Source organism: Octodon degus, unplaced genomic scaffold (assembly GCF_000260255.1).
Source record: "Octodon degus isolate 3935 unplaced genomic scaffold, OctDeg1.0 scaffold00015, whole genome shotgun sequence".
In the NCBI taxonomy this organism is placed as follows: domain Eukaryota; kingdom Metazoa; phylum Chordata; class Mammalia; order Rodentia; family Octodontidae; genus Octodon; species Octodon degus.
This window is the reverse complement of record NW_004524591.1, coordinates 9,689,446-9,703,770: the sequence shown is the minus strand read 5'-3', so window position 1 is coordinate 9,703,770 and position 14,325 is coordinate 9,689,446.

The window sequence follows — 14,325 nt, the reverse complement described above, 5'->3', positions numbered from 1 at the left end:
TTCATTAAATGGTTGGGATGAAAGAAATAAATATTCATACATACACGAGGCTCAAAACCAGAATGCTGAAGAAACTGCTGGAGACTGGCATAGGCAGTATGAAAGCATCTCTCTTGATTGAAATCATGTCAAAGCATGCCTGTGATGGATCAATTGAATCCACCCGTATTTATGGCAAGGTGTCTCGTGGGGAGAGGAAAGAAGCACACAAGCCTTACTGCTTTCCTGCAGGTAGATCTATTTTTCCTAAAATTGACATGATTTCTTTCTTTACTGCAATGCCCAGCACCCAGCCATGGTGGCTCCCGGGTGGCTGCAGGCCACGCGCCTTCTCAATTCCAGGTGCCGGCTTCCGGGTCTGCTCAACTGCGCTCGGACTCCTCGGAAGCGGGGCTTCCAGTGCTACTCTGGATGCGCCTCTGTGGGCTTCTTCCTCTTGAGTTCATAGATTTCCTCACAGGCCCTACAGGAGGCGTCTGGTCACCAGCTGCCCTTTTGGGCCACCATAGGGAGAAGGGCTTCAGTGATGGACAGTACTATTATTTTTAAAGGTCAGATATATTAAGAATTTTAGATAGATGCCACTCAGAAGTAAATTAATAAAATCAACTTTCCTAAGTAACAAACATCAATCATTTAAGAATCAGGCCATCAAAACAATAAGCTAAAAAGGCTTTTGACTGCTATTTTTTAATTTCCAAAGAGATCTATCAGAGAATGAACTTTGAAGAAAGAGTAATAATTGAAAATAGAAATACCTTACATCATCCATTAATAATTTGCCATTCTATTTAATGCAGAATTTCTCTTTTGAATTTAGGTGAGAAGATTCCTTGAGAGACTGATACACTCAAGGCTGAGAGCCAGGTTCACGCCTGTTATTGAGAAGGGTGGAATTAGACGGAGGCTCTTCCATCAACAGGACCAGGATGTGTAGGTGAGCAGCCTGCCGCCCGCTGCAGACAGACTCTTCTTCTTCCTCCCATTCCGCAGACACTGTGTACCAGGCCTCCTTCATTATCTCATCCCAAGTGACTTGTCCTAACTGCAAATTAGAAAAATAATAGAAATTGTAAAATAATGAGGACATTAGTTATTCAGAACTCCATTTGTATTCTACAGCCAGTAGTGTAAAAGACTTTATTTTAATCCACGTCACCAGAATTTGTTACTTTTTATGATAGCCCTTCTTTGATTTAGATTTCTCTAATGACTGATCATAGCGTTTGTTTCATATATTTACAGACCGTAAATTTAGATTGTATTTATTTTTGTTCTGTTCTGTTTTGTTTTGGCAGAACCGGGGATTGAACTCAGGCCCTTGAGCTTGCCAGGCAAGTGCTTATTCAACTGAGCTATCTCCCTGGCCCCTGTATTTAGTTTTTAAGACATATCTATTCAGATAATTTTTAAATGATATACTGATTTTCTATCATATTTTAGTTCTTTTTGAATTCTGGATATTAAACTTTTGCCAGGTGAATAGTTGCCAAAGATTTTCTTACATTCTGTAGTTTAAATTTTTGTTTAAAATTATATATTTGGTACAGGGTCTTACTGCGCAGGCCAGACTGGCAGTGATCCACCTGCTTTGAGCCTCCCCAGTGCTGGGATTACAGGAGCGCACCACCACTCCTGATCTCAGTGGCTGGCTTAGTGCAAGGGCCGGTACGGCACATCATGTTTGGTATCGACCCTGGATCCCTGTGATTGCCAGGCAGGCATTTAAACTGCTGCGCTACCTCTTTGGGCCCTGTAGATTAACTTTGGATTCTGTGGATGATTTCATGATTTGTGTAGAAGCACTTTTAGTTTGGTGCAGTCCAAGTTGCAACTTTTGGTTTTTGTTTTCTGTGCTTTGGGGTCCTGTTTGTAATCATTGCCTGTAACAATATCTAAAAGTGTTTTCCCCTAGTAGTTTTAGAGTTTTGGGGATTACATTAAAGTCTTTTATCTATTTTAGGTTGATTTCTACATAGAATGAGAAATAGAGGTCAAGTTTTAATCTTTTGCACATGGATATCCAGTTTTCCTAGCGTTGTTTGTTCAGATTTCCTTTCTCACTTTATGATGTTGGCAACTTTGTCTAGAAGAATTTGACAGCAGGTCACAAAGTTTATGTCTGAGTTTTCTGTTTCTGTTCCATTAGTGTGTTTTTTCTTTTATTTCAATGCCATGTTCTGTTATTATGGCTCTGTTGTAAATCTTAAAATTAGGTGTTGCGATGCCTCCAGCTTCGCTCTCTTTGCTCAAGATTTCTGAGACTATTTGAGTTTTTGAGTTTCCATGTAAATTTTAGGGTTGTTTTGTCTAGGATTGTTTCTGAGTAGAACTGTCAGGAGTCACATTAACTTTTCTAAACTATGAATATGGGAGATCTTTCCATTTGTAATGACTTCAATTTCCTTTACCAGTTTTTTTTTTGTGCTTTTCATTGTAAACATCTTTTACATCCTTTACTAATTTTTTCCTAGAATTATGTTTCTTTTTTTCCCCCATGTTTTCTTTCTCAGTGGTATCTTATTCTACTGGTATATTGAAAAGCTACTGATGTTTATGTTGATTTTGTATCTGTTTTTATACTAATTTATTATTTGTAACTGTCTTGCTGAGTCTTAGGGTTTTTCTAAGTATAGAACCATACAAATAGGGATTATTGGTTATAACTTCTAGTACTTCACTGGATGAGAGCAACAAGGGTAAATGCACATGCTTGTCTTGTTCAGGATCTTACAGGAAACATTTTAGTGTGATGTGGCTATTGTATTTGTGTATGAATCTTCTATTCTTAATTTGTTCGTAGACTTTAACCTGAAGGGGTGTTATATTTTTTTAAATGTTTTTCTGCCTCTATTTGTGTACCATATTATATTTATGTCAGGGCCCTAACATCCATGCGTAAAATGAAAAAAACTAGACTGTGGTGCTTGATATTTCTGGTGTTCTACTAACTTTCATTTTCTAGTCTTTTTGAGAAAAATTTTTTTTTGAGGGGGGGCATATAGCAGGAATCCAACTCAGGACTTTGTGCTTCTCAGGCAGACACTTATGCCCCTGAACTATTTGCCTGTCTTCTTGAGCATTTTATATCTATATTTAAAAGAATATTGGTCTATATTTTTTTTGAGTTCTTCTTAAGTTTTGGTAATGGAAATACTGGTCTCATAGAATACATTTGCAAGAGTTCCTGCCCTATCAAGTCTGTGAAATACTTTATGTTGGGAGTGACTAAAGCTAAAATTGATTGTACATGGGAGGGCAGGATGGAGCTTCATTGCCTAAAGCAGACAAGCTACCTCTGTTTTTTTTTTTGTTTTGTTTTGTTTTTTAAATACATCCTTGCTAGACATTGTAGGTTATTAGTCACTAGACAAACTTGTGTCTTGCAACTTTATAAATGAAGGTCTTCAATGTTGTTCTGGGGGTCATCTCATCAACCAGGAAGATGAGCCGCCACATAACCCAGCTCTTGTCTTCTTGTCTATCTTTTCCTCATTCTTGCACCATTTCTCCCTGGGTACAATGGATCACACTGAGAGACCAACAGATCCCTACAGCTTTGAAAAGCATTGGTGTTGGATTTTAATTAAAATTTGTCCAAATCTTGGAAGCAACCAAGATGCACATCACCTGAGAAATGGATGAAAAAGATGTATTTTTATACAATGGAATATTACTAAGCTACAAAGAATGATAAACTTGAAGCCTTTATATTTAAGTGGATGCCACTTGAAGATATACTCATAAGTGAAATAAACCAGACACACATGTGTAAATATGATATAGTTTCCCTAGTATAAGAACTCAAAAGAAGAAATTCAAATAGAAAGGTATAATACAACTAAAAGGAAAACAAGAAATTGAGGACTAAATAATTAAGAGAGGGAAAGAAGAAGAGCTAGGAAACATGACAGTGGGAAGCCAGTTACATGTAGAAGATGGGTAAGACAATGATCCTGAGAATCTTCAGAATATTTTTTTTAATTTTTTTTTTATTTATTTGAGAGAGAGAGAGAGAGAGAGAGAGAGAGAGAGAGAGAGAGAGTGGTGTGTGTGTGTGTGGCCAGCTCAGCCCACCAGGGGGCGGGGCTGGCTGGCATGTGGTGCTGGGGGATTGAACCGCGGTCCCTGATGCTTTGCCAAGCTAGTTCCAAGTAGGTGCTTTAGACCACTGAGCCATCTCTCCAGCCCCTTCAGAATATTTTTGAATCTAGCAGTTAATTGGAATGATTCTTACCCTGACTACTGTACATACTGACACCTGTGAACTAAGGAACAGCACTGAAGATGACAATTTGTAATAGTAGTTTCATGCTTGGAGTGCCTGTCATTCTGGTCTTCTGAATATGGGTTGCTTGTCATGACATGCCAGGTGCTGCTGTGCTGTCTCTTGGGTAGATGACTGTTTAAAAAGAAGAGGATGGGAATGAAAGCAGGAGACAGGAAAAGGAATGTTGTGGGACTGTCCTACTACAAGGTTGTATATGGTTAGTTTCCTGGACTTATGTGTAAGCATAAGAATTATATATAATTCTATATATAATTTTCAAAATATTTTAATTTTTTAATGTTTTTTCATCATATTCTGTAGGGACTTAAAGTTCAACATATCAATACTTGATGAAAAATACCTGTTCCATGTTATGCCTAAGATGTTTGATATTCAGACAGATAGAGAGGTTAAGCTTAACACCCTAGATTGTATGGTTATAACATAAGCTTCTCTTCTGGAGGGTTAGCAACCTAAGTTTGCAGCCCAAAATTAGAGAAAAAGGAGGGCTGCAAGAACAGCCAACATTTTGACCCTAGCCCTCCAAGGTCAATTAAGACTCAGGACATATGAGAACTTGTACTGTAATGTCATGTAACTCAGTAGTGTCCCAAATTTTCTTACTATTTAAAGAGAATATAATTGATAACTAAAACAGAAAATGCACAAGTGATACAGAATTTCACTTAACAAAGTAATATGAATTTCAGTGTTTGTTGTAATACATAGTGTTGTCTTCCAACTAGTTATTCATATTGCCAGATATATACATGTAAAACTTACAGAAGAAAGAAAAAAGGAAAGAAATGTATAAGAAATTTAGAATAGAAAAAGTACAAACAATTGAAAAAAAGGAAAGAAACAAATTAAAGCATTAATGGCTTCTTTCTGCAGACCAGCATAAATCCACAGTACCTTTGTCCATACCATCCTGTTTGCACACAAAGATAAATCTCTTTCCATCACTCCCTCTCCTGTCCTTCTACTCAACTCAGTAACTATTTTGAACAAGATTTTTCCCTTTTCCTAGTATACATTGTGCCATTCAAATTCCATTTTTTCTCTTTCAGGTTCACATACTTTAAGAGACAATACAATGTTTCCATAATGAGTTCTGATTTACTTAACTTCAAACTATGTTGTCTAGTTGCATCCATTTACAGACAAAAGACTCAAATTTATTTTGTTTTATAGATAAATAATGCTCCATTATGTAAAAATATCACATCTCCTTTATCTATTCTTTAGTTGATGGACATCTGCATTGCTTCCAGGATTTAGTGCTGCTACCAAAATGGGTGCACATATATTGCTGTGGTATGAGGTTTTCAGTTCTTCTGGAAAAGTACCTAGGATGGGAATAGCTGGCTTGAACAGGATCTCCAATCCTAGCTTGTAATGGAATCTCCATACTCATTTCCATAGTGGTTATGCCAGCCTGCACCAACAGTGCAGAAATGTTTCTTTTTCTCCACAGCTTCTCCAGCATTTGTTATTGTCTGACTTGTTGATGTTAGTCATTCTTTCTAGGGTGAGATGGAATCTCAGTGTTGTTTTAATTTGCATTTCTGAATGACCATTGATGTTGAACAACTTTTCATATATTTATTTGCCATTTGTATTATCTTCTCTGAGAAGAGTATATTCACCTCAGATGACGATTTTTGGAATAGGTCTTTGAATTTTGGGCCCCGGTTTTAAAAAATTCTTTAAATGCTCTAGATAGAAGGCTTTTATTGGAGGGACACTCAGCTATAATTTTTTCCCAGACTGTGGGTTTTATTTTTATTCTGTTGGAGATTTGCTTTGAAGTGAAGAAACTTTCCAAAAAGATAAGATCCCAGTTGTTGATATATTGAAATATTTCTGGTGCAGTTTGTTTTTCATTCATGAACTCTCTACCTACCCCTATATCTTTAAGATTTCTACTTACATTTCCCTCCAGATGATTTAGTGATTCAGTTTTAATACTTAAATCTTTGATCTATTGTGACTGTAGCTTTGTGCATGGTGATAGTCATGGGTCAAGTTTTAGCCTTTGGCCTGTGGAAAGTCAGTTTTGCTAGCACCATTTTTTAAAGATGCTATTTTTCTTCCAGTGAGCATGTTTGGCCCCTTTATCAACAATGAGGTGGATGAGTGTGTTTGAAGTTGTGTGTGCATCTTCCTATGTGTTCCATTGATTCTCAGGTCTGACTCTTTGCCAGTACCATGCTGATTTCATCACAGTAACTTTATAATGTAATTTCAGGTCAGAGATTGTGATACCTCCTGCTTTTCCTGTTTTCCCAGATTGCCTTTGATATTCTGGGTCTCTTCTGGTTCAAAATGAATTTCAGGAGAATTTTCTCTAGAAGTTTTATGTATACTGATGGTATTTTAATTAGGATTGCATTGAATCTATATAACACTTTTGGTAGTATGGCCATTTTCACAATGTTGATTCTTCCTTTACAGGAGTATGGAATGTTTTTCCATTTTCTCAAATCCTCTTAAATCATTTTTCTCAAAGTACCATAATTTGCACTGTATACATGTTTTGCATCCTTTGTGAGATTGATTCCTAAATATTTCATTTTTTGAAATGAAACATTTTTGGATGTCATTGTGAAATGCGTGGTTTCCATAATTTCTCTCTCAGTGTGTTCATTCTTTGTATACAAAAGTGCTACAGACTTTTGGGTGTTGACTTTGTATCCTGCTACATTGCTGAATTTAGTGATTGTATCTGCAAGACTCTTGGTTGAATTTTTGGAGTCCTTTATGGAGAGTATTATGTCATCTGCAAATAATGATAATTTCACTTCTTGCATTTCAGTCCTTATTATTTTATTTCTCTCTCTTGTTTATTTACTCTGGTTAATGCTCCCAGAACTATACTGAATAAGAGTAGAGACAGTGGACATCCTTGTCTTGTTCCTGATTTTAATGTGAAGGCCTTCAGATTTTGCCCATGTAGTATGATGGTGGCTGTTGGTTTCTCATAGGTGGCTTTTATCAGGTAGAGATATAGACTATCTATTCCAATTCTTTGTAGGCTTTTTTTTTAAATCATGGATGAGTGACTTTTTAAGAAGATTTTTCTGCATATATTGAGGTGATCATGGGATTTTTGTTCTTGGTTCTATTGATGTGGTATATTACATTTATGAATTTGCATGTGTTGAACCCTCCCTGCATTTCTGCAGTGAATCCCACTTGGTTCTGATGTATAATCTTGATGATTTTCTGCTATTCTGTTTACTAGTATTTTATTGAGGCTTTTTGTACCCAAATTCATTAGAGAGATTGGCCTGTAGTTCTCTTTTTTTAGTTGGATCTTTTTCTTGTTTTGGAGTCAGAGTAATACTTGCCTAAAAGAAAGAGTTTGGGAGAACTGTTTCCCTTTCAATTGCATTGAAGAATTTAAGAAAAGTTCACATTAAATCTCTACATTTCTCATAGAATTCTGCTCTGAATCCATCTGGACCTGGGATTTTCTTTGTTGGTAGGTATTTTTTTAAAATTACATTTTCAATTTAATTTATTGCTATTGGGTTATTCAGAATTTGTAAATCTTCTTGACGCAGCTTTGGTATTTCATATATATCTAGGAAACTGTCCATTTCCTCTGTGATTTCCATCCTGTTAGAGTAAAGATTTTGGAAGTTGATATCGATCTTCTGAATTTCTCTATGGTCTGTACTGATTTCACCCTTTTCATTCTTTATGGCATGAATTTGGGTTCTTTCTTTCTTTCTTTCTTTCTTTCTTTCTTTCTTTCTTTCTTTCTTTCTTGATTTGGTTGGCTAGGGGTTTATCAATTTTATTTATTGTTTCAAAGAACCAACTCTTTGATTCATTCATTGTTTTTATTGTTTTCTTCATCTCCAATGTATTAATTTCTGCTCTATTTTTTATAATTTCCTGCCTTCTTTGGGCTCTGGGCTTCACTTGCTCTTCTTTTTCTAGGAGCTTGAGGTTGTAGCATAAGATCATTTAGTTGGGCTTTTTCTGTTTTCCTAATGTATGAATTTGCACTATAAATTTTCCTCTTAAGACCACTTTCATTGCATTACACAGGTTTTGGAAAGTTGCATCTGAATTTTCATTTGATTGTAAATAATTTTTAATTTCTTCTTTATTTATGACCCACTGATTGTTTAGGGGTTGTTATTTAATTTCCAATGTGTTTATGGTATTTTTGTAGTTTCTTTTGTCAATAATTTCCAATTTTATTTCACTGTGATCAGGTACATGGGATAATTTCAATTCCTTTGCATTTACTCTATATGCTAGTATATGACTGTCCCATGTGTAGCTGAGAAGACCCTGTATTTTGTTGTTGCTGGGTGAAACACTCTAAAAGTTCACCAACTCAATTATTTTACAAGTTTGGTTTAATTCTGTTATTTCTTTGCTGAATTTTTGCTTAGTTGACCTATCTCTTTGTAACATTGGCATGTTAAATTCCTCTGTTACTATTAAATTATTGCTCATTTGATTTTTCATGTTTGTTAAAATTTGTCTTATGTAGGAGGATGTCCCTACATTAGGTGCATATATATTTATGATAGTTGTATCTTCCTCTTGCAGTTTTCCCTTAACAAGTATGTAGTGACTTTTTTTTAATCTATGTGGATGATTTTTTTGTTTCAAGTTGATATTGTTAGCAACCAGGATATCTATCCCTGCTTTTTCTGCCTTTCTATGGCATGGAGTATTGTTTTCTATCCTTCAACTTTTAGTCTGTAAATTTCCTTTTGAGTTAAATGTGTTTCTTGCATTCAGCATGTGGTTGCATTTTGTTTCTTAATTCACTCTGCTAGTTTGTTTCTTTTGATTGGTGAATTGAGACTGTTTACACTGATGGTTACAAATGATATGTATTGACTTTCTCTTGTTATTTTCCTGTTATAGGTTCCATAATTTTTCTCACCTTTTAATTACTTGCTGTTTGGTGGTTTCTTTCCATTGTTCTTGAAGTTGTAATCCCTTCTGTCTCTTTCTAGAATATCTGTGAGTACTCTTTGTAGGGTTGGTTTGGTGGTCATGAATTTCTTTAATTGCTCTTTGTTATGGAAGGATCTTCTTTCACCACTGAATTTGATAGATGGTTTTGCAGGGTACGTCAATCTAGGTTGGAAGTGATTTTCTCTCAGGATCTGACATACTTCACTCCAAGCTCATCACTTTTGATGGCATGTGTTGAGAAATCTGCCATGATTCTGATTGGCTTTCCATTGTAGGTGATCTTTTTCTTCTCTTTTGCAGCTTTTAATACTTTATTCTTTTGCTGAATTTCTGAGATCTTGATTATCATGTGTCTAGGTGTAGATTTACTGTGATTATGGCTGTGCGGAGTTCTATATGCCTTGATTAGTTGTATTTCAGTTACTTTTCTCATGTTTGGAAAATTTTCTGCTAGTATTTCTGCAAATAGACTTTTATTGTCATTTATGCTGTCTCCCGTTGCTTCATTGACATCTATTTTCCTTATTGTTATTTACATCATCTTGTAGCTTCTGAACTGTAATTTCCTGGTTCTCTGGTTTTTTTTTTTTTTACTTTAGGGAAGGGTCTACAGAGTTTTCAGGGTCTCACTGCTAGATTGGACTTGTAGTGATCCACCTATTTACAGACTCAGAGGAGATAGGATTACAGACCCATGCTACCACGCCCAGTCTCAATTGCTGTCTCGGGGAGCCCAGGAGATGAAACAGTCAACAGGCCGAGAGATCGAACCTCCATCCCCTGAGCCTGCTTGCAGGTGCTTTAATCCACTGAACTATTTGGCCGCCCCCCTTTGTTAGTTTTAAGAGATATTTTATTTCATGTTCATTAGATGCAACACTATCTTCAAGGTCTGAAAGTCTATCTTCAGTTTCATTCAAGCAGTTTTGCCTGTTTTCAATGGAGTTCTTAACTTCCTGGATATCTATTGGAATCTGTTTCATGCATTCTAATTCTTTCCCATATTGGTCATTAGTGTCTCCATCATTTATTTATTTATTTATTTATTTATTTATTTATTTATTTTGGCAGAACTGGGGATTGAACTCAGGCCCCTGTGCTTGCCAGGGAAGCGCTTACTCCACTGAGTCATCTCCCTGGACCCAAAATTTTATTTATTTATTTATTTATTTTCCATCATTTTTCTCTTCTCTATTTTTTTTTTTTTAACCTATGTCTTCTTTAGCTGTGCTAAGCAATTCTTTCATGATTGTTTTCCTTTCTTTTTGGACCTGTGAGATTATTTTTGCTCTTATTTCTTCTATAGGCTGATGGATTTGTTTATTTACTTCAGTTGCTATCATTTCAGAGATTTCAGGTGTGTGATTTCCAAGTTCTTATATGTCTTTGTCTCCTGGATTTGTTCTGGCCGGCTGAAGGATTGAGATGGTCTTTTGCTCCTTTGTTTTGGCATTTTTGCAATGCCTAGACATCACTCAGATAGAGACCCACAGGCTGTTCAGAGTCAACCAAAGTTCTTAAATGGCACCAGGAAAGCTCTGTGCCTGCTCATGCTGGGCCCAGAGATCTCAGCTCTCCTGCATCCCACAGGCCACTCACAGTCCTCCTAAGTTCTTAAAAGTTTGGACTTGCACCATCCATGCCTGTGTGATGGTGGTTAAGGAAGGTCAGAGCTTACCAGAGTCCTTCAGGCTGCCCAGAGTCTGCCAAATTCCTTAAGTGGCTCCAGGGAATTTCCATGCCTCTGCACACTGGGCCCACAGATGGCAGCTCTCCTGCCTCCTGCTTATGTTATTATCATGAGATGTATGCATTGAAGTGGATATCTCTACCACTTTTATGGGAATTACTTTGTTTTAAATTAAATTTTATTTTTCTACATTTTGATTATTACATATTGATCATATAGATTAGTGTGGTTCATTTTGCCATGTTTGTACCTGCACGTTTTATAATTTCCCACCATCAGCTCCTTCATCTTAATATCCCTCTATTTTTACATGGTTTTTGAGTTTCAATGTGTTTAATGTACTTTGATCATATTCATTCTCCTAATGCTCACCCTTACACCCCTTTATTTCTCCTTCTTCCTTGCAAGTTCATTTTTGTTCTGGCACAATATGTGATAGCATATCAACAGATGAATGGATAAAAAAGTGTAGTGTAGCTTAGCACAGCATAGCATAGCAACAATGGCAAACCTTTTAGAGATACAATCCCAAACTGCAACCGAAAACCCACTCATTTGTCTCTAAGTGCCAATATTGTAAGTAGACCTCAATTTGGAGGTTTTAGTTTAGAAAAAAAAAACAACTCAAGCGTTAACATCTTCTGTCTGAAAAGATAAACAGACAACATGTGTGCCAAAGGTTCACCACCACTTGTACAGTACATACCACGGAGTATTATTGTGCCATAAGAAAGGAATTTAATAGATGGATCTGAAAGTCATCAGTTAGAGCAAAATAAGCCAGACTCAGAAAGACAAATATTCATGTTCTACCTCATATGTACAATCTAAGAAAGAACATAGAAGGATACTATTATTAGACCAGAGGCTGGGAAGAATAGGACTGCTTTTGTAGAAAGTGGCTTTCTCCTGAAGATATATTTTGGGTATTGGCTTTATTTCCTGCCAGCACCATAGTGTAATTTCCTGGTAGCTTCTTTGTCTATGCTTAGCAAGTGCAGGTACTGATCATAGTCTGTTAAAATCAGAAACACCAGCTTCTATGCAGATCATGTGAGAGTGGGCATGCTGTTGCAGCTCCAGCAGGTTTCATGTGGACAACAGTGTGTGTGTAGGGGTTCCATTGGTCCTATCATGGTAACAATAGTCCCTATCAGGTGACCAAGGTTTCTTCAGCTCCTACTGATGTTGGTTCTGTTACTTGTACCTCTGGCACTGTAGTGGAGTGGAGCCACAAGCACTTGTCCTCCACCCACACAGTAGTGTTGGCCCAGGTGGTTCATGAGGAGGAGAGAGCAGGAATCACTGTACTGCTCACCACTGTTGTGCCAACATCCAGTCCTATGATCAGTGTGTGATGAGACCTGGTATGAAGGTGACTTTCTTTGGGGGCTGGCATTAGTGCGATGACAATAGGACTTGTAATTTTTCTCCTCCCATTGGTATTTGATCATCCTTGTCCAGGAATACCACCTCAGATCTCCTTCTCCAAGGCGTGGGTATCTCATAACTAGGTGACCACCAGGGCTTCTCACCTCTGATTCAGCTATGGTAGTTGCCAAAGTGCATGCAAGAATAAACCAGCTGGTGTCAATTCCTCTTGGAGCCCTCCTGGCTGTGAACTCCAGGGTGTGGGTGATGGCTGGGGCTTTACTTCTCCAACTCCTTTAGTTCAATGGCCTGGAATTGAGTGACAGTGGAGTTCAGATGGCACTGGGCAGATCTCTTTAAATTTCAATACTCTATATGCCCCAGAGGAAAGGTGATAGCTGGATGGTAGTACTGCACAAGGCTACCCTAGCACACCCTTGCGGGTGAGGTGGAGGTGAAACCATTGTGTTCTTTCCTTGCTTGCAAGTGGTGCTGGGGGAGGGATCCTTGAAAACATGCAAATGATCCTCTACAGTCCTGGCACTCATGTGAATTCACAGGTGACTGGGTGTGTTCCTGGTCTCAGGGAGCAATCTCCTTGACCTCTTGGTCCCTTTGTGTCACAATGTCCATCCCATAAATTGCAAGATAGTCAGGAAGTTTGAGTCAGAGTCACTCTGTTGAAACCAGCATGATTCATGAGGCTCAGCTGTCTGCTAGACAGTGCAGTGAGCTGTCTGTGAGGTCTCATAGGTGAGGGTATGGCTCTTAGTTATGGCTTGTAGGAACTTTACTGATGGTGTAAAGTCCTCTTAGAAAGCTAACTTTTATTTTTTGTATTTTTTGTATTTTTAGGGAAGGGTCTACAGGGTGTTCAGTGTCTCACTCCTAGACTGGACTTGTAATGATCTGCCTGTTTTACAGCCTCCCAAGAGCTGGGATTGCAGGCACATGCCACAACATCCAGTCTCAGTTGCCTCTCATTGTGCCTTTGGGGCAGGGCCATCACAGCAGGCCTGGGGATTGAACCCCTGGCCCCTGGGCCTGCTTGCAGGTGCTTTAATCTGCAGAGCTATGTGGCCAGCCTGAAAGAAAAGTTGTTATGTGGAGTTCAGGTTACTGATCTTGCGCAACTAAAAAATCCAGAGAGAGGGTAAAACTTTCTAGTAGATAGGACTGCTAGTATCATGTGGTAACAGTTTGCTAGAAGTCTCTCATCTTCAGCCTGCTAAAGGTTCTGTCTGGAGATAGGATAGCAAATACTAGGATATTTTTGTTTGTTTGTTTAGTTTTTTTTAAACTATGTAATTGTCCCAGATCTCTGGATCTCATAAAATTTGTCTTACTTCTGCTGAATTCTTGTTTTTCCAGTTATTCAACCTAACAAATGCAGCTGTTCACCCATGGCTTTGGTTCTCTGTGGAGGAGAATCTGAGTGCTGTGTGTTGGGTTTCGTCGTCTTGAACAATTCCCCTTCCTGACTTTGCATCTTCTGGACGTGAGGTGGTGAACGTGGTCCATCTTGCCTCTTGCTATGGTGTGCTGCCTCTCATTTCATGACAGGCCAATGAATCGTGACTAGAAGCTTCACAACTGTAAGTCAAAATCAACCTGTTGTTTTAAAAATTTTATTGTTTAAGTTATTTTGTGTCATAACGGAAAGCTGAGTAATACAGTTGCCATACATTGTTCAAAAGATAGGGAAAATGTAGCATACTTTTTATTTTTTAGAATACCTTTCCATAAAAACAATTTTAAAACTCCAATATGTCATGTTAAGTGGCATGTATATAACAAGTGAAATATGACAGGTAAATACCTTCCAGCTCATAAGCAGGATAAGGTTTGTAATTTGTCCAACATATCCACCTCAGAGTCAAAATAATGGTAACTAATAATGATAAAATGACAAAAACTAATTTATTGGAATGTGATTTGTTACTAGTCTTGTTAGAAAATAAAATCATGACTAGTTGGTGACATCTGCCTCAGAAATTGGGAGACAGAGAGGGTCACAGAAATATCATGAATTGGCATTCTT